This window comes from Arachis ipaensis, chromosome B1 (genome assembly GCF_059453495.1).
Source record: "Arachis ipaensis isolate K30076 ecotype BB chromosome B1, ASM5945349v1, whole genome shotgun sequence".
Taxonomy (NCBI): domain Eukaryota; kingdom Viridiplantae; phylum Streptophyta; class Magnoliopsida; order Fabales; family Fabaceae; genus Arachis; species Arachis ipaensis.
In genome coordinates, this window is record NC_142436.1 from 16,620,326 (window position 1) to 16,641,501 (window position 21,176).

The 21,176-nt window shown below is 26.5% G+C and overlaps 2 pseudogenes; both read right to left on the reverse strand.

Annotated features, from left to right (window-relative positions):
* Window positions 1–2,511: 2,511 nt before the first annotated feature.
* On the reverse strand, window positions 2,512–4,191 carry LOC107647189 (aldehyde oxidase GLOX pseudogene; annotated as a pseudogene).
* Window positions 4,192–14,571: 10,380 nt separating this feature from the next.
* LOC148575826 (aldehyde oxidase GLOX pseudogene) lies at window positions 14,572–16,251 on the reverse strand (annotated as a pseudogene).
* Window positions 16,252–21,176: the final 4,925 nt, after the last annotated feature.

Consider the following 21,176-nt stretch of genomic DNA (forward strand, 5'->3'; position numbering starts at 1 on the left):
TTACCATAAAAATAAACCCTAAACTAACGAACCAAAATTGAATTCTAAATGCTAAAGCATTTTATTCTTGTGTACTATTATAATTTTTTTATAACATAAATTATTTATCTTACTACAAAAATTAACCATATAACTAGTAATAAAATTATAAATAATGAATGATTATAGTCCAAAATATTATTAAGAATAAAATTGTTAAGAGTATTAGAATAAAAATAACATGTGAAAATAAGACTAAACTAATATTTTCAAGAACACAAAAATACATCTTCTATGACAAAAAAAAATTGTCTACTTTTCATAAAAAAAAAATAATCAACACCTACATTTACACAGAAAAAATCAATTAAGACCCAAACAAAAAAAAATTCAAATAACCCTAAATCCATAAGATATTATGTTAATTATGTTTGTTTTTCATAAAAAAATTCAATTACGACCCAAATCCAGAAAAAAAAAAAAGGCTTGCCCCAAAAACTTAAATCCACTAAATAAAAAAATACAAAAACCAGCCATCATTATCATTCATAATTAATAACTAATCAACTTTACATCATTAAATATTTTAATTCATTCACTACTCTGCACTAAGATTAGCTTTTGTCTTCCACTATAATTTTAATTGCATTCTCTCTCTAGACACTTGTTCTACTAGAAAAATGACAACAAATTTCTATACATATAGAAGGAATCTCTCTTCTGTATGATAGAATTCACCTAATAAAAGACTGAAACCTATAAAATGATATAATTTTGAATTTTGATGTTCAAATAGACCAAAAACAATATTGTATCACTTGTTTTGAAATGAAAAGTTTTAATAAACATCACGTATGATATTATTTTAGACTATTTGAATGTCAAAACTAAAATAATTTCGATTTACAAAATTTAATATAATATCTAGCAGTCCATATTAACATTTTATTAATGTCTATACAACAAAAATTATTTCAAAAACTAATATAAATTACGTTTTCAAAATTTAAAAAATAAAAATCATTAAAATCTTAAAAATTAAATTGTGGCCCGCATGAAAGTTTCAAGACCAAATTAAATATATATTATCTCATGATCAAAACTTATAATCATCGTAACTAATATAATCATAATCACCGTAGAATTAACCATATGTTAATCATCTTGATTCTTAAATTAGTTATGGTTGGTGGCCGGTAGTCTGGTACTTGTAAAAAAAATGGCAATCATGCATATTGTACCTTTCTATGTAAAATATTAAATGGCCATAATGAATAAAGGCCGTTGCCTTTTTGTTATTTTTTATTTTCGTTTTTCGCGCAAATTTGGTCTTTAATTTTGAAGAAAATTTTCATAAGTCCATCTTTAAAAAAAAAATTTTCTTGCATTCAGTAAAATTATTAGCAATATTACATAATTAATAAAATTTATTATTTTTAATTAATATTTTAAATTTTAAATTCTAAATCATAATACTATAAAAATAAAGTATATGTTGACTAAATATTGACTAATATTAATTACTAACATTTCTCTAAAATTCTTTTAAAATGAAAAAATTATGTACTACTTTTTTTCTTCGCCTTAAACAATCCTATTTCAGGCGGTTTAAAACAGATCTAGAGGTAAATATTCCAGTTTAGTTCAATATTGTAGAATTCGCATAATAAATTTGAGTTATTCGATCAATCAAAAGATATATCCCTGAAAAAGTTGTCTTCCTCCTCCTCTTCCATGCATGCATCCAGAAAATCCCTCTTATTAGATATACAAAGAGACCGACATAATTAGATGATGGGCTTAATTCCAATATACCAATATATAATAATTAATAGAATTTTTATCTCACCTTATAACCTTAATCAATAATAATCAAAAGTCAGAAACTAGAAGAAAATAATAATAATTTAACTTTGGTAAATATTCTCTCTTTAATTTTTTCTTAAACTTTGTACGTCATCACCTCAATTTCTAAGCTTGTACGAACTTGTTCAGAACTTGTTACACGACTGAGATAAAAACAAAAGAGAAAGAAAAATACAAGCTCTCTTCTTTATGTCATCTATATTGAATACAAAATAATATATTATTTTACATTATTTTAGTTTTTACAAAGAATCTAAGTTCAGTTTTCCTTATAATATAGAAAAATGATTGTTGCGTTATTTTTTCTATGTGCCTTTTTTTTAAGTTTTATTTTATAAAATTTTATCCTTTCTTACCTTTTATACAACAGTCACTTTTTATACAAAAATAGTGTCTAAAATTAAAAATTTAAAAAAATAATGCATATATAATTTTTCATAAAAATATTCAAAAAATAAAAAATAAAAAACCATCAAACAATTTCGTTTCATGCGTCTATACCGAATAAGTAAATAAATAAACCACTTCATTCAAATTTATTACTTCACTTATGAATTTCTTCATTGGAAAATCATAATAATTTATTTTTCAATAAAATAAAATAATAATAAGGACAGCATATCACACTGAAATAGTAAGTGTGAATAGAAACAGTTGGAATTATAATCACAGTATCTGAACCCAAATACCATGGCTTGGGACTTCTTGGTGGACCACGAATAATAAATAGAAACCGGGTGGTGCAAGAACGGCTGAACCGGGCATGGTCACATCAACTTCGTAACTCAATTTCCCAACATCTCTAACGTCACTTGGATCCAACACCAACAACCTCTGGTTCATGGAGAATGAGTGAGTGTTAAAAGGTGGCGCAACCATTGTAACCGCCACCGAATTCCGAACCAATGCCGCTGTGACCCCAAACCGCAACGTTAGCTTCTGACCGTACTTAACCTTTGTTTGGGACTGAAGAGTAGGAGCTATGATTTTGGGACGAACATCTTCAAAGCGGGGATCCAAATAAGTAGGAGAATAAGCTTCCAATCTCAACTCCGTTGGGAAGGTCACATTGTTGAAACTGTAACCCGCGTGAGGGTTGCTTCCAGCCACCAAGACTCTACCATCGCGAAGCAAAATCGCGGTGGAGTGATAAACCCTAGGAATGTTTGATGGATTCTGTACCTCGAACCTCGAACCGGCCCGGCCATAAGTCTTGTAAAGAAACGGATTGAGAACCGGTTCGCGGCCGAACTCCCACCCGGCAGTTCCAAGAGCTATACCGTTGATGAGCAAAACGTTGCCGTTTGGGAGAATCACCATGTCGTTCATGGCCCTTCCACTCGGCATGGTTTCCATCTCCCACTTCGGGTTCGAGTCTGTTATCGTGATCCTTCCACAGGTGTTCAATGCTGGAATGAACTTTCCTGTTTTAGCTTGCTCGAAAGAACCTTTGGGGGCTCCGCCGCAGACCAAGACCTCAGCCTCCACATTCGGCTTACTCAAGTTCCTGAGAGGGAGCAACACGGCGGAGCCGGTGCTAGGATAGTTTCTCGGCTCTCCACCAGGAATGGTAGGGTAGGTTCTTTCGATAGTGGATTTCTGGTAATTGAATAGAATAGCGCGGTTGTTTGCAAAGATGAAAAGGTTACCGTCAACGTTGAGGAAGACGAAAGGGTACAAGTTGTTCTCAGCACCTGGATCATTTGTTTGTTGGAGGAAGGGTAAGGTGTATGTGTTACTATCCGTGGCATCTTTCTTGGGATAGAATTCATAGTTGAATTGACTTGTACCTCCGATTATTATCTGCCGTCCATCTGGCAAGATGTGATTGGTTGCGTACCATCGTCTAACTAATAGTCCGTTTTCATGTTCCCGCCAGTCGCAGTTAGGGCACGGGGTGAAGGTCCTGACGACACACTCGCCGTCATTGTAACCGCCGGTTTGGACCAATGTGCCGTCCGGCATCACCGCACCCGAGGAGCACCACGTGTCGGTTTCCACAAATAGGGCGCGGTAGCTGTTGGCAGCGACATCGTATTCGATTGAGTGTGCCGTGCAGTCGTTTTTAACGACCATCTCTCGCGGATTTCTACGGCATCTGGCGTTGGGTAATGAGAGATTGGATAATCCAAAGTTGGTGCGGTCGAAGATTACGACATGGTCGTTGTGGAGAAGCTGTATGTGCATAGCCACAATGCCAATGCTTTTCTGTAGGAGCTGCCACTCTCCGCCCCTGTCAGTCACTTCAACAGGCGGCAGTGACAAGAACGTGGCGGTTGCAGCTGTGAAGAGAATAACAATAAAGTAATGGAAAAAGAGAACTTGGAAATACATAGTATAAGTCATTGGACGTACAAATCGAAATACTTAGATGGGGAGAATGGTGAGAATGATAAAAAGTGTATTGTGGTAATTACAATAGAATTGAAAGATGTGTGATATAAATAGTAGAGAAGAGATGTGAAGTTTGAGGATTGAAGAGTGTAAACGTGTGAATACACACAAGTATGATTGTATGAATTGGAAATTGGAACGACAAGTTATTTATTTATTTTCTGGTGACTAGGGAATAGTTATTATTTTATAAAATAATATGACTATTATCTTCTATTAAAATAACTAAAATTATTTTAAATCTCAATAAATAATATACTGTTGTGATAAGAATAGTTACCCATTAATAATATGGGCGTCTAAGTTTTTAGGTTAATTACATTGTGCATTTCATTACTTATCTTTTTTTTTTTGTTGACTCATTATTTATCTTGTTTACCTATAATTTATACTACAAATAAAATAAATAATATAGTTTTGTTACTTATTTTTACAATTGTATATTAATAAGTATCCCACATTAAAATTGTATATTAATTGTATATTAAAATCCGTAACACTTTAAAATTGTATATTAATAAGTATCCCACATTTGGAAAATGCGACTTTTATTAGTCCTAGGTCAAATTTTTCTCTCACATCCGTTAATAATATAAGATTTTTTTAATTTTAAAAAATATAATATTCACCATTGATGGAGATTAATTACCTAAACCAATTTCAAATATGATATTGACCACAATTAAAAAGATACAATGTCCACTAGTTATTATAGCATTAGCAATTTAGCATGGCATTCATAATAGTACCTCGTTAATAGTTTTGTGATTTTGAAAACTTAAAAAGTCATATTGACTCAGATATCAAAGACCAAAAATTTACATTACCTTTTCTAATTTAAGTAAAAAATTTGTCATTAAAATATTATTTATTTTTTAAACTAATCATTAAAAAATATAAATAAATAGTATGTTAAGTAACATCATAATATATATTTAATAATTTTAATTGGTTATTAATATGATAAATTTATAAAATTAAATTAAATTAATTTTAAACTAAAAAAATTTAATATTTCAAAATCTCTCATAATTTAAAATTAATTTAATTTATTTATATAAATTTATCATATTAACAGTTAATTAGAATTATTAAGTAGACTATAATCAGTGTAATATAATTTAATGTGCTAAATTAGTAAATATTGATGTTATTAGTAACGAAAATTATAGAAGTACTAACATAATTAATTTAAAATTTTTAAAAAATAAATTGAATTAAAAAAATCTTTTAAAAATTAATTTAAAAAATGAATAATCTTTAAAAAAAATTGACCATTTTTTATTTTGTAAGGACAATATAAGACCAATGAAACACAAAAGGTTACTACGCAAAATGTGTCGTATTGATTGAAACGAACAAAATATAAAATTGAAATTGTTTTTATAAGACCAAATAAATAAAAATATATTTTTAAAAAAATAATAATCTGGTAATAAAACAATTTTATTGATATGTATGCGTCTTTGAGGCTCTCTTGTTCCAATATATAATCACCATGCATGTAATAAGATTGAAATTATAATTTTAAGTTGTTATGTTGAATTTCATTTTAATTATAATAATTTAATTAATAAAAGAATAACTTGTATGCGTTGTTTTTCTTTTCTTAATATAGTGTTAATTGTATTAACTATAAAATAGTTATTTAATCTACTTTTTTCAATAAATCAGGCATATATACTCAATATGACCATAAATAATCTAGTAATACTCAATATGATTTTATAAGTTCTCCTTTTCCGGATTAGAATCCAATAACATCTAATTAAAAAAAAAGACGAATTAAAAGCATAAAATTAAAGATAAATAAATGAAACAACATAATAATAATAATAATAATAATAATAATAATAATAATAATAATAATAATAATAATAATAATACAAATTAACTACGCACCAAATAAGTTAGCTTTTTCATTTGTTTGCCTCAATATATCAGCATGATCGAGAAAATTGAAATGATTGTCAAGAATGTTACGATCATCGATCGTATTTACTATACGTGACTCCTTCTTAAAGGTTATTCTACACACATGTGTAGTCGGAAGATAAATTCCGCTTGATTCCTCAATCAGAAAATTTGAAAAGACATAAACTTTCCCCTCGATCAGATCATTCTCAAACATCTTTGCCAAATAATTCTTCACTGAACAATGGATTTTATCACACTGTAAAACAAATTAAAAACGAAGACTATTAGCACTTACAACTCTATTAAATCGCATTGTGGTTGATTCCTCCAAGAGTTTACTCACGAAATAAAGTTAAAATGTGAACAGTAAATATATATAAACTGGACCTAGCATCACTTGAAGAAATCATGTGGAATAATCAACCTACCTTATCATCCATGAGAACCATTTTTAGATAAGCTGTCTTACTCTTGTCAAATTTGGATGGAACTTTCCATAACCTTATAATCTTTGCCTTTATTTTCCAAATCTTTTCATTACATAATCTACTACAGGTAATACTGTTGATAGAATCATACTTGTAGTCATTTAGTATGAAAAATAATAAAGAGAAAAAGAAATACGAATAAGGTACGAATTTTGTAGATGAAAAATAATTGAAACAATTGACTATTACGATTTATATATATATATACTAATTACAAACGATATGAATTTTTAATGGAGATACTTGATATTAATAGAAAAAAATTATATAAATAGAAATTATTTAATTTCAATTTCATGTAACAAAATAGTGGTTTTTAAAAATTATGAAATCTTTTTTTGACACATGTATTATGCCATACGTATAAATTATACGGGTTATTATATAAATTCATATATATGAATAATAAAATAGTTTAATAGTATATATTTTTTACATTAATTATATGCCAATATTTAAAAAAAAGAGATAAAGAAAAGAGATATATAAATATATATAATATTATTGTTATATATGAAGCAGTTTTGTATTGTTTTAATTATAGAGACTTACTATAATTATATAAAATTTAATTTGAGGAAATAATTTCCATTGCCATAAATAATATACAAAAATTGTTAGTATATTATCTTCTTTATGGTTAATTGAATTTATCAATGATTTTTCCGTGTAAATCGTTATTACCCAGTTTTTAATAATTACTTAATATACAAAATTTGAAATTGAAAATTGTTATTACTAATTCAATTAACTGGTTAATTGAGTAATAATTGTCAAATTATTAAGATGCAAAATCATTGATTTACTCAATTGATTTTCATATATTATTTATATTTCAAGTAATAATTTGAAATTATATTATTTACCCAGTTAATAATACTGTTATTAAAAATTATTTTTTGCATTGATTTTTAAATCAATTATTAAATAATTATTTTTGTTAAGATAATTGTTTATAAATTATTTCAAATTATATTTTGTTAAGATATAATTATTTAGATTATTACTCATGACACGGGTATAATTTCATTTTATACCAATTAATCAATTATAATTATATGACACGGGTGTAATTTCAATTTTATCTACGGATTATTTTTCGTAATAATATACAACATATTATTTACCGTGATAATTTGATTTGATTGATTTCTAATTATTTACGTACATAAATGATTAAAATATATAACATAAATATTGTAATTATTATAATTCTATGATATAATTATAATTAACATATTTTATCATAATTAAATATTGATTTGATATAATTATAATGAAAATACTTTCTCAAAATAATATAATCTACTATTATTCATCCACTAATTATTTGGCAATAAACCTTAATATGATTTTTTACATTCTCGCTATGGAAAATAACTACTTAGATATACCAAATAATATGTAACATATTACTACCTGTATAAGTTAAGGCACAAAGACAGAATTTAATTAAGGTGATTGAAACTTTCACCAAACAGAATATGACCTCAATCGAATAAAAAAGGTACTCGATTTTGCATTAATTAGCTAGTCGAAGAAATAACATACTCATTCATTATTCATTATATTTTTTAAATAATATATAGAAAACATATATCCTGTGTATAAAAATGTGACTATTAGTAATTTTATTAATAAACCTTTTTTTAAACTATTACTAATTTCAATTTTAATAGAAAATCTGAGGAAATAATTTCGCTTGCCATAAATAATATACTAAAACTGTTAGTATATTATCTTCTATATGGTTAATTGAATTTATCAATGATTTTTCCGTGTAAATCGTTATTACCCAGTTTTTAATAACTACTTAATATACAAAACTTGAAATTGGAAATTGTTATTACTAATTCAATTAACTGGTTAATTGAGTAATAATTGTCAAATTAATTAAGGTACAAAATCATTGATTTACTCAATAGATTTTCATATATTATTTATATTTCAAGTAATAATTTGAAATTATATTATTTACCTAGTTAATAATACTATTATTAATAATTATTTTTTGCATTGATTTTTAAATTAATTATTAAATAATTATTTTTGTTAACATAATTTTTTATAAATTATTTTAAATTATAGTTTGTTAAGATATAATTATTTAGATTATTATTCATGGCACGAGTATAATTTCATTTTATACCAATTAATCAATTATAATTATATGACACGGGTGTAATTTCAATTTTATCCACCGATTATTGGCAAATAAATTTTATTCCAATTATAAATAAAATATGTTTCTATTGGCAAATAAATTATCTTTAGGTCAACGATTTAATATAGGTGTAGGTTTATTTTTTTGTCAAATATAATGAAAATACAAATAAAGAAATAAATAATAAAAATAAACTTAATAATATCTGACACTACTTCATTTTATTAAATTATTTAAAAATAGCACATCCACAAAAAATAATGGTAATATATAAATTGAGGCAATAATTTAAAATTCTATAATTATAATTTAATCAAATACTAATAGTAAAACCAAATTACCTAAACAATATTGAACCTATTCTAGTCCTTAGTCACCTATAGTATAGAATCATTCTTGTAACAACAACCAACTGAAATAACATCGTAAGTTTCAATATTTAGAATTCGTGCAAAATCATACCATCCTCTTGTTAGATAAGCTTCATTATCCGCTATCCATGCAATGCGGCAAGGTATAGAATTGCCACACCGAGAAACCAAACTAACTCTTATTCCCCTCAATGGCATTGCATGCATGCATGCAAAAGAAAGATGGTAATTTCTGAAAAAAATCAAAATATGTTAAAAAGTTATTCTAATAATGAACAGCTTAAACTAAGAAAATTTAAATATATTACCAATCGTTAAAAATGCATATCTGAATGTCACAAATTTAGCAAAACTGAACTGAAACTGAGGAAATTCAATTTCATTATGTGCTCCACTTCGAAGATTTTCGGGCAAACGTAAAAAGCATGGAGGAGATGGAACTTGAACTTGCCCTATAAAGTTCTATGGATGCAATTCCTCAATCAAAAATCGAGTTCCTCCTAGAAAATCTAACTTTAACCACATTCCATTGGGTTGGTCATAATAGGTGAGTAGATCCAACCATCATTCGGTAAAGTAGAGACTATTGCCTTTTCTTTGAATGCTTACATCCATGTAGTTGGAACCCGAATCAGTGAAGACAACTCGATGAGGTATTTCATGGATGTGATGCATTGTAAATGATTGTGGCAAAAGACAATCAAACTGGAACATTAGACGATAAGAATAACTTAGAGTAACAACAAATAAAAAATTATCAAAAGAATAATATAATAGAATGAGTATATGAAAAATATTATAAAAAATTATAAATTGTACCTTAAAAGGATCAACTTCAATAAAAAATGAAGAATACATTCTTATTCTATGAAGTAGTAAAAAAAAAACACTAAATATAAAATTATGAATTGATTCTCAAATTTAGATTCATGTACCACAGGAAAACACTATATATAGATTTTAGTAAAACAAAAATAAATATGTAAATTACCTATTATTAAGGTATTTTTTAATAATGCATTAAATTTTGATTTGATACAATTATAATGAAGATATGTTTCTAAATTAGTATAATTATATATTATTCATTAAATATTAATTACAATATAATTATATTAAAGATATTTTTTATAAAATAAATTAGAAAAATTATTTGATATACGTGAATCGGGTAACAAAGATTTTTTATTATTATTATTACTATATTGATATTATTATTATCATTAAAATTATTTAAAGTATTTTTAATTGATAATTGATAAGTAGTTTAATAGTGTATTAAATATTGATTTGATATAATTATAATGAAGATATGTTGCTAAATTAATATAATTATATATTATTCATTTAGTATTAATTATAATATAATTACAATAAAATAATTTAGAATAGAAAAAATTTTTTATTCATTTTGGAGGGAAAACGGAGGCATGAAAGATCGACACGTCACCTTTAGTAGTTAGGGGAAAACGCAATTTTAGTATATTAAGTAGATAGATAATGGAGCCCAAGTCCGAAAGCGTGGGGCGGTTAATGGTAATGATCTAATTTTCGTTATGATCACCGAAAGTTAAGTGTCACAAATTTGTTTTTCTAAAAATTAACTAAATATTTATTATTAAAGATTTGTTTGGATGAGTTTTTAAGAAAAAATCTTTTTTTAAGTTATCTTTTTTTAAAAGATCTTATGAAAAAATAAAAATAATTTTATGTTTGGATATCTCGTACAAAAAGATATTTTTTATTTATCAATTATATTTGGGTATAACGATATAAAAGTACCTTTTTATTTATTATATGAAAAATATCTTTTTTTAAGTAAAAAAGATCTTTTAAAAAAATATGTAAATTACAACTTTTCAAAAAAGATTTTTTTTTTATTTTTTAGTACTTTTACTTTTATTACTAAAAATTTGCCAAACACTCTAAAATATAAAAAAAATCTTTTTTCATTAAAATAATGACGCCCAAATAAGCACTAAGTCTGTAATTGTATTAGTGCGCAATCGAATTTTTGAAAAACTTTCTTTCTCTTTTTTAAAAAAAAAAATAGTTAAATAAGTACGATAAAATAACACAAACATCAGAGATAAAGATAACATACATCATACATACTATTTACATTATATATATATATATATATATATATATATATATATATATATATATATATATATAGGTTAAAAGTTAGCGTACAACCTTTCACATTTTGTTAGTTGTTACTATATAAATAGTCAAAACTAGCCTAGTCAACTATATACATCTTACTATCTCAGTCAGTCTAATCAAAAGTGAGATTAAATACAAAAGTTAGGCTAACACAAAAAAAAAAACTCTCAAATGTCACATCCTCAACTCTCAAGCATCAACCGTCGTCGTTAGAAGAAACATCAATCACATTCAAACACTTCTTAGGATCCTCGTCCTCATCATTAGAAATTTTAAAAAGACGATTTTAATTCGAAATGCAACGTTGAGGACTATTTTGAATTTAAATAAAAAGGGAGATTAAAGATAATTTTGATTTTGACTTCAAATTTTTAGAACCAAATCAATCAATATTTATCTCTAAATTAGTGATTCCTCAAGTTAGTAACACTTAAACTAGCATGTCTCCCCCAAATAACCTGTACTACATTGTCTAAGGTGCCAAGTGAGAAGGATTTTGTTTTCGGCAAACAACCTTTCAATAAGACTCTTTAGAACAAGCATCCATTTTTTTAGAAATATCCTTCTACAAACAAATTAACCCTTCATCCTCCTTCTCATTCTCCAAAATATGATGATGAGATTCCCCTACTCTGATTCCATGGTGTCACTAAGTTAAGACCAGGAGAGGCTAAAGAAAAATTGTTGATAACAGTAGGTGCTGAAAAAAGGGTTCGAAATTGTATAAGCTTAAATAGATATATCAATTGAGAGACATACATACGCATGTTAGTGGATTACTTGAAATCTTAAATAAATATATCATTTGTATAATTAATTTTCCTTTTTTACATTTTATTGTGTAGAGAGTTTCAACTATGCAATTTACTTAGCCACTCTGAGGTATTTTGTTTTTCATATCGAACCTTATGTAAGTTCATCTTTTTTGGATTTAGAGTATATATTTATAGTGCTATCTTTTTTCATACACGAATAATTATTATTTTTCTTCTTTATTCTTGAAATTTGATGTGTGAACTTTTAACAAAAAATTATTGACAAATTATTATGAAAAATTGTAAAATTTTAAATTTTATTAGTTTAAAATTATTGAATTTAAACATTTAAAACAATTTTTTGAATTTTTAAACATTTAAGATTATCGTCAGATTTAATGGAGAATATATCCAACGGTAACAAGAACCAAAAATTCGCCAATTAAAAATTAATATCCGCCAATTACCAGCGAAGTTTATACTGTTGGATTTATTTCGACGGTAATTTCGACAATAAATATATTATCGACGGATTTTTTTTGTAAATCCGCTGGTAAATTCGACAAATTTTCTGTAGTGTCAATTTAGTCTTTAAACTTACACATGAGTATCAATTTAGTCCCAAAACTTTACAAACATGATCCACATTAGTTCCTAAGATAATTTTTGGCAGACAAACGATAATAGAAGCTGAAACCTATAAAATTATGTCATTTTGAATTTTGACGTTCAAATAGATCAAAGACGACGTCGTATTACTTGTTTTAGAATGAAAAGTTTTAATAAACATCACTTATGATATTATTTTAAACTATTTGAGTGTCAAAACTAAAATGACTTCACTTTATAGAATTTAACATGGCATCTAGCGGTTCATATTAACGTTTTATTAATGTCTATACGTCAAAAATTATTTCAAAAACTAACATAAATTACGTTTTTAAAATTTAAAAAATAAAGACCATTAAAATCTTAAAAATTAAATTGTGGGTGGCATGCAAATTTCAAGACCAAATTAAATATATATTATCTCATGATCAAAACTTTATAATCATCGTAACTAATATAATTATAATCACCGTAGAATTAACCATATGTTAATCATCTTGATTCTTAAATTAGTTATGGTTGGTGGCCTGGTAGTCTGGTACTTGTAAAAAAAAATGGCAATCATGCATATTGCACCTTTCTATGTAAAATATTAAATGGCCATAATGAATAAAGGCCGTTGCCTTTTTTGTTATTTTTTATTTTCGTTTTTCACGCAAATTTTATCTTTAATTTTGAAGAAAATTTTCATAAGTCCATCTTTAAAAAAAAAAATTTCTTGCATTCAGTAAAATTATTAGCAATATTACGTAATTAATAAAATTTATTATTTTTAATTAATATTTTAAATTTTAAATCATAATACTATAAAAATAAAGTATATGTTGACTAAATATTGACTAATATTAATTACTAACATTTCTCTAAAATTCTTTTAAAATGAAAAAATTATGTACTAATTTTTTTCTTCGCCTTAAACAATCCTATTTCAGGCGGTTTAAAACAGATCTAGAGGTAAATATTCCAGTTTAGTTCAATATTGTAGAATTCGCATAATAAATTTGAGTTATTCGATCAATCAAAAGATATATCCCTGAAAAAGTTGTCTTCCTCCTCCTCTTCCATGCATGCATCCAGAAAATCCCTCTTATTAGGTATACAAAGAGACCGACATAATTAGATGATGGGCTTAATTCCAATATACCAATATATAATAATTAATAGAATTTTTATCTCACCTTATAACCTTAATCAATAATAATCAAAAGTCAGAAACTAGAAGAAAATAATAATAATTTAACTTTGGTAAATATTCTCTCTTTAGTTTTTTCTTAAACTTTGTACGTCATCACCTCAATTTCTAAGCTTGTACGAACTTGTTCAGAACTTGTTACACGACTGAGATAAAAACAAAAGAGAAAGAAAAATATAAGTTCTCTTCTTTATGTCATCTATGTTGAATACAAAATAATATATTATTTTACATTATTTTAGTTTTTACAAAGAATCTAAGTTAAGTTTTCTTATAATATAGAAAAATGATTGTTGCATTATTTTTTGTATGTGCCTTTTTTTTTTTTTTATTTTATAAAATTTTATCCTTTCTTACCTTTTATACAACAGTCACTTTTTATACAAAAATAGTGTCTAAAATTAAAAATTTAAAAAAATAATGCATATATAATTTTTCATAAAAATATTCAAAAAATAAAAAATAAAAAACCATCAAACAATTTCGTTTCATGCGTCTATACCGAATAAGTAAATAAATAAACCACTTCATTCAAATTTATTACTTCACTTATGAATTTCTTCATTGGAAAATCATAATAATTTATTTTTCAATAAAATAAAATAATAATAAGGACAGCATATCACACTGAAATAGTAAGTGTGAATAGAAACAGTTGGAATTATAATCACAGTATCTGAACCCAAATACCATGGCTTGGGACTTCTTGGTGGACCACGAATAATAAATAGAAACCGGGTGGTGCAAGAACGGCTGAACCGGGCATGGTCACATCAACTTCGTAACTCAATTTCCCAACATCTCTAACGTCACTTGGATCCAACACCAACAACCTCTGGTTCATGGAGAATGAGTGAGTGTTAAAAGGTGGCGCAACCATTGTAACCGCCACCGAATTCCGAACCAATGCCGCTGTGACCCCAAACCGCAACGTTAGCTTCTGACCGTACTTAACCTTTGTTTGGGACTGAAGAGTAGGAGCTATGATTTTGGGACGAACATCTTCAAAGCGGGGATCCAAATAAGTAGGAGAATAAGCTTCCAATCTCAACTCCGTTGGGAAGGTCACATTGTTGAAACTGTAACCCGCGTGAGGGTTGCTTCCAGCCACCAAGACTCTACCATCGCGAAGCAAAATCGCGGTGGAGTGATAAACCCTAGGAATGTTTGATGGATTCTGTACCTCGAACCTCGAACCGGCCCGGCCATAAGTCTTGTAAAGAAACGGATTGAGAACCGGTTCGCGGCCGAACTCCCACCCGGCAGTTCCAAGAGCTATACCGTTGATGAGCAAAACGTTGCCGTTTGGGAGAATCACCATGTCGTTCATGGCCCTTCCACTCGGCATGGTTTCCATCTCCCACTTCGGGTTCGAGTCTGTTATCGTGATCCTTCCACAGGTGTTCAATGCTGGAATGAACTTTCCTGTTTTAGCTTGCTCGAAAGAACCTTTGGGGGCTCCGCCGCAGACCAAGACCTCAGCCTCCACATTCGGCTTACTCAAGTTCCTGAGAGGGAGCAACACGGCGGAGCCGGTGCTAGGATAGTTTCTCGGCTCTCCACCAGGAATGGTAGGGTAGGTTCTTTCGATAGTGGATTTCTGGTAATTGAATAGAATAGCGCGGTTGTTTGCAAAGATGAAAAGGTTACCGTCAACGTTGAGGAAGACGAAAGGGTACAAGTTGTTCTCAGCACCTGGATCATTTGTTTGTTGGAGGAAGGGTAAGGTGTATGTGTTACTATCCGTGGCATCTTTCTTGGGATAGAATTCATAGTTGAATTGACTTGTACCTCCGATTATTATCTGCCGTCCATCTGGCAAGATGTGATTGGTTGCGTACCATCGTCTAACTAATAGTCCGTTTTCATGTTCCCGCCAGTCGCAGTTAGGGCACGGGGTGAAGGTCCTGACGACACACTCGCCGTCATTGTAACCGCCGGTTTGGACCAATGTGCCGTCCGGCATCACCGCACCCGAGGAGCACCACGTGTCGGTTTCCACAAATAGGGCGCGGTAGCTGTTGGCAGCGACATCGTATTCGATTGAGTGTGCCGTGCAGTCGTTTTTAACGACCATCTCTCGCGGATTTCTACGGCATCTGGCGTTGGGTAATGAGAGATTGGATAATCCAAAGTTGGTGCGGTCGAAGATTACGACATGGTCGTTGTGGAGAAGCTGTATGTGCATAGCCACAATGCCAATGCTTTTCTGTAGGAGCTGCCACTCTCCGCCCCTGTCAGTCACTTCAACAGGCGGCAGTGACAAGAACGTGGCGGTTGCAGCTGTGAAGAGAATAACAATAAAGTAATGGAAAAAGAGAACTTGGAAATACATAGTATAAGTCATTGGACGTACAAATCGAAATACTTAGATGGGGAGAATGGTGAGAATGATAAAAAGTGTATTGTGGTAATTACAATAGAATTGAAAGATGTGTGATATAAATAGTAGAGAAGAGATGTGAAGTTTGAGGATTGAAGAGTGTAAACGTGTGAATACACACAAGTATGATTGTATGAATTGGAAATTGGAACGACAAGTTATTTATTTATTTTCTGGTGACTAGGGAATAGTTATTATTTTATAAAATAATATGACTATTATCTTCTATTAAAATAACTAAAATTATTTTAAATCTCAATAAATAATATACTGTTGTGATAAGAATAGTTACCCATTAATAATATGGGCGTCTAAGTTTTTAGGTTAATTACATTGTGCATTTCATTACTTATCTTTTTTTTTTTGTTGACTCATTATTTATCTTGTTTACCTATAATTTATACTACAAATAAAATAAATAATATAGTTTTGTTACTTATTTTTACAATTGTATATTAATAAGTATCCCACATTAAAATTGTATATTAATTGTATATTAAAATCCGTAACACTTTAAAATTGTATATTAATAAGTATCCCACATTTGGAAAATGCGACTTTTATTAGTCCTAGGTCAAATTTTTCTCTCACATCCGTTAATAATATAAGATTTTTTTAATTTTAAAAAATATAATATTCACCATTGATGGAGATTAATTACCTAAACCAATTTCAAATATGATATTGACCACAATTAAAAAGATACAATGTCCACTAGTTATTATAGCATTAGCAATTTAGCATGGCATTCATAATAGTACCTCGTTAATAGTTTTGTGATTTTGAAAACTTAAAAAGTCATATTGACTCAGATATCAAAGACCAAAAATTTACATTACCTTTTCTAATTTAAGTAAAAAATTTGTCATTAAAATATTATTTATTTTTTAAACTAATCATTAAAAAATATAAATAAATAGTATGTTAAGTAACATCATAATATATATTTAATAATTTTAATTGGTTATTAATATGATAAATTTATAAAATTAAATTAAATTAATTTTAAACTAAAAAAATTTAATATTTCAAAATCTCTCATAATTTAAAATTAATTTAATTTATTTATATAAATTTATCATATTAACAGTTAATTAGAATTATTAAGTAGACTATAATCAGTGTAATATAATTTAATGTGCTAAATTAGTAAATATTGATGTTATTAGTAACGAAAATTATAGAAGTACTAACATAATTAATTTAAAATTTTTAAAAAATAAATTGAATTAAAAAAATCTTTTAAAAATTAATTTAAAAAATGAATAATCTTTAAAAAAAATTGACCATTTTTTATTTTGTAAGGACAATATAAGACCAATGAAACACAAAAGGTTACTACGCAAAATGTGTCGTATTGATTGAAACGAACAAAATATAAAATTGAAATTGTTTTTATAAGACCAAATAAATAAAAATATATTTTTAAAAAAATAATAATCTGGTAATAAAACAATTTTATTGATATGTATGCGTCTTTGAGGCTCTCTTGTTCCAATATATAATCACCATGCATGTAATAAGATTGAAATTATAATTTTAAGTTGTTATGTTGAATTTCATTTTAATTATAATAATTTAATTAATAAAAGAATAACTTGTATGCGTTGTTTTTCTTTTCTTAATATAGTGTTAATTGTATTAACTATAAAATAGTTATTTAATCTACTTTTTTCAATAAATCAGGCATATATACTCAATATGACCATAAATAATCTAGTAATACTCAATATGATTTTATAAGTTCTCCTTTTCCGGATTAGAATCCAATAACATCTAATTAAAAAAAAAAGACGAATTAAAAGCATAAAATTAAAGATAAATAAATGAAACAACATAATAATAATAATAATAATAATAATAATAATAATAATAATAATAATAATAATAATAATAATACAAATTAACTACGCACCAAATAAGTTAGCTTTTTCATTTGTTTGCCTCAATATATCAGCATGATCGAGAAAATTGAAATGATTGTCAAGAATGTTACGATCATCGATCGTATTTACTATACGTGACTCCTTCTTAAAGGTTATTCTACACACATGTGTAGTCGGAAGATAAATTCCGCTTGATTCCTCAATCAGAAAATTTGAAAAGACATAAACTTTCCCCTCGATCAGATCATTCTCAAACATCTTTGCCAAATAATTCTTCACTGAACAATGGATTTTATCACACTGTAAAACAAATTAAAAACGAAGACTATTAGCACTTACAACTCTATTAAATCGCATTGTGGTTGATTCCTCCAAGAGTTTACTCACGAAATAAAGTTAAAATGTGAACAGTAAATATATATAAACTGGACCTAGCATCACTTGAAGAAATCATGTGGAATAATCAACCTACCTTATCATCCATGAGAACCATTTTTAGATAAGCTGTCTTACTCTTGTCAAATTTGGATGGAACTTTCCATAACCTTATAATCTTTGCCTTTATTTTCCAAATCTTTTCATTACATAATCTACTACAGGTAATACTGTTGATAGAATCATACTTGTAGTCATTTAGTATGAAAAATAATAAAGAGAAAAAGAAATACGAATAAGGTACGAATTTTGTAGATGAAAAATAATTGAAACAATTGACTATTACGATTTATATATATATATACTAATTACAAACGATATGAATTTTTAATGGAGATACTTGATATTAATAGAAAAAAATTATATAAATAGAAATTATTTAATTTCAATTTCATGTAACAAAATAGTGGTTTTTAAAAATTATGAAATCTTTTTTTGACACATGTATTATGCCATACGTATAAATTATACGGGTTATTATATAAATTCATATATATGAATAATAAAATAGTTTAATAGTATATATTTTTTACATTAATTATATGCCAATATTTAAAAAAAAGAGATAAAGAAAAGAGATATATAAATATATATAATATTATTGTTATATATGAAGCAGTTTTGTATTGTTTTAATTATAGAGACTTACTATAATTATATAAAATTTAATTTGAGGAAATAATTTCCATTGCCATAAATAATATACAAAAATTGTTAGTATATTATCTTCTTTATGGTTAATTGAATTTATCAATGATTTTTCCGTGTAAATCGTTATTACCCAGTTTTTAATAATTACTTAATATACAAAATTTGAAATTGAAAATTGTTATTACTAATTCAATTAACTGGTTAATTGAGTAATAATTGTCAAATTATTAAGATGCAAAATCATTGATTTACTCAATTGATTTTCATATATTATTTATATTTCAAGTAATAATTTGAAATTATATTATTTACCCAGTTAATAATACTGTTATTAAAAATTATTTTTTGCATTGATTTTTAAATCAATTATTAAATAATTATTTTTGTTAAGATAATTGTTTATAAATTATTTCAAATTATATTTTGTTAAGATATAATTATTTAGATTATTACTCATGACACGGGTATAATTTCATTTTATACCAATTAATCAATTATAATTATATGACACGGGTGTAATTTCAATTTTATCTACGGATTATTTTTCGTAATAATATACAACATATTATTTACCGTGATAATTTGATTTGATTGATTTCTAATTATTTACGTACATAAATGATTAAAATATATAACATAAATATTGTAATTATTATAATTCTATGATATAATTATAATTAACATATTTTATCATAATTAAATATTGATTTGATATAATTATAATGAAAATACTTTCTCAAAATAATATAATCTACTATTATTCATCCACTAATTATTTGGCAATAAACCTTAATATGATTTTTTACATTCTCGCTATGGAAAATAACTACTTAGATATACCAAATAATATGTAACATATTACTACCTGTATAAGTTAAGGCACAAAGACAGAATTTAATTAAGGTGATTGAAACTTTCACCAAACAGAATATGACCTCAATCGAATAAAAAAGGTACTCGATTTTGCATTAATTAGCTAGTCGAAGAAATAACATACTCATTCATTATTCATTATATTTTTTAAATAATATATAGAAAACATATATCCTGTGTATAAAAATGTGACTATTAGTAATTTTATTAATAAACCTTTTTTTAAACTATTACTAATTTCAATTTTAATAGAAAATCTGAGGAAATAATTTCGCTTGCCATAAATAATATACTAAAACTGTTAGTATATTATCTTCTATATGGTTAATTGAATTTATCAATGATTTTTCCGTGTAAATCGTTATTACCCAGTTTTTAATAACTACTTAATATACAAAACTTGAAATTGGAAATTGTTATTACTAATTCAATTAACTGGTTAATTGAGTAATAATTGTCAAATTAATTAAGGTACAAAATCATTGATTTACTCAATAGATTTTCATATATTATTTATATTTCAAGTAATAATTTGAAATTATATTATTTACCTAGTTAATAATACTATTATTAATAATTATTTTTTGCATTGATTTTTAAATTAATTATTAAATAATTATTTTTGTTAACATAATTTTTTATAAATTATTTTAAATTATAGTTTGTTAAGATATAATTATTTAGATTATTATTCATGGCACGAGTATAATTTCATTTTATACCAATTAATCAATTATAATTATATGACACGGGTGTAATTTCAATTTTATCCACCGATTATTGGCAAATAAATTTTATTCCAATTATAAATAAAATATGTTTCTATTGGCAAATAAATTATCTTTAGGTCAACGATTTAATATAGGTGTAGGTTTATTTTTTTGTCAAATATAATGAAAATACAAATAAAGAAATAAATAATAAAAATAAACTTAATAATATCTGACACTACTTCATTTTATTAAATTATTTAAAAATAGCACATCCACAAAAAATAATGGTAATATATAAATTGAGGCAATAATTTAAAATTCTATAATTATA